The sequence below is a fragment of the Budorcas taxicolor genome, chromosome 1 (assembly GCF_023091745.1).
Source record: "Budorcas taxicolor isolate Tak-1 chromosome 1, Takin1.1, whole genome shotgun sequence".
Taxonomy (NCBI): domain Eukaryota; kingdom Metazoa; phylum Chordata; class Mammalia; order Artiodactyla; family Bovidae; genus Budorcas; species Budorcas taxicolor.
Genome location: NC_068910.1, coordinates 136,105 through 137,971, shown reverse-complemented (window position 1 = coordinate 137,971; position 1,867 = coordinate 136,105).

Here is a 1,867-nt window from a genome sequence, read left to right as displayed (position 1 = left end):
CAGAAACAATGGGGCCGGAAACGTGGGGTGGCTGGGGGAGGGGCCCAGCCGGCGCCCCCCAAAACCGCCTGCCACAGTCTGCCCCCGGAGCCCAGGGCTCCTCCAAGGGCTGCCTGCTCTGGGCCTGAGGGACTGGGGGCTGCCCACTCCTCCAGCCACTGCGACGACCCCTCACGCACACCGGAGCCCCCCCCCCCGCCCCCCCCCCCCCCCCCCCCCCCGCCCCCTGCTCCCGCCATCCTGTCTGCCTGCGCACCATGTGGCCGAGGTTCCGGGCCTGCAGCCAGTCATTTTGCCCCGATTTCAAAAGGGCTGCCTCCCAGGACGCGCGCCTTCCTGCCTGGGAGCTCCGGAGTCAACCACAGGGGAGAGGCCTTTGTGGGTCCTGGAAGGATTCCATCCCCGGGGCCCTCAGTGGCTGGGACGCTCGGGTCTGTGAGGCGCCGCCTCCCGCCCTGATGAGCTCTGCCGGCCAGGTCACTCCCGCCCTCCCTTTTTCACGCGCGCCAGCATGGGGGGACCTCACAGGCGCGGCCTGTCTCTGGTGGTGCTAGTGTTAAAGAACCCGCCTGCCAGTGCAGCAGACTCAAGAGATGCCGGTTTGATTCTTGGGTCCAGAAGATCCCCTGGAGAAGGAAATGGCAACCCACTTCAGTGTTCTTGCCTGGAGAATCCCACGGACAGAGGAGCCTGGTGGGCTACAGTCCAGGGGGTTGCAAAGAGTCGGACACTCACACACAGGCATCATCTTGAATTCTCACTCATATGATAACAGCTGAGTCTATTAAATAAAATACAAAACCAAGCAGAACCGACCAACACAGCAGGGACTGGAGTGGATGTGTGGGTCAGCTCCCTTGGCACAGGCACCTGGGTGGGGGTTGTGTGTCTGGGTCTGGGTGCCCTCACACCAATGTGCATCACATAACTGTCCACGTATGTGTAAAACTTCATCACCTTGTCACATGGGATTTGTGCATTCTGCCAACCACAGCCCCTCCTGCCCTCTTGTCCTTAGCAGAAGCCAGTGACCAGCTCTGGCCCCTGAACAGAAACCATGGCCAGTCCCCTTGCTGGCCAGCAGTGAGACATCGCTGATACTCTGCCTCCGGGTGCTGCAGCTTCCTCGCTTGTGCCATGGGCACGGTGGTGCTACAAGGTCAGCTGACCATCAGGAATATCACATAAGGGCTCCCTGCTGGCGCAGTGGGTAAGAATCTGCCTGCCAGGGCAGGGACCTTGGTTGATGTCTGGTCTGGGGAGATCCCACGTGCCGTGGGGCAGCTAAGCCTGTGTGCCACAACTATTGCACCCTGCCTCCAGAGCCCATGCTTCATGGGAAGAGAGTGGCCTGCACTCGCCACAACTAGAGAAAGCCTGTGCACAGCAGTGAAGACCCAGCACAACCAAGAAATAGAATATTTTTTTAAAAGAATATCAAATAAGGAAATGTGTATGTAGTACATTTTTTTAAGAAAAGCTCTAGAAAGACCTCAAAATGTGTCCCCAAACCTCCAAAATGGTCTTGAGGTTTCCAAATGGGGTGGGTTCTCTCTCCTCATTTTCTGGAAAAGTGAGTGTGAGGCACAGCTCCAGAACTTGCATCCCTGTGGGTTAGGCAGACCCATGGCACCAGCTACACTGCCGGGGGGCTTCCGTTTCCAGCGTCAGATCTGCTAGGCTGACGGGATCAGGAGGTAGCTGGAGATGAGCAACTCTGGAATTCAGCAAGCAAGCAAAAATCGTACATTTTAGGTGGATTTGTAGTGTGAACCAGGTGGATTTGTGGTGTGAACCAGGTGGATTTGTAGTGTGAACCAGGTGGATTTGTAGCGGGGAACAGTGATGGAGGCGTGCAGGAGGAAGC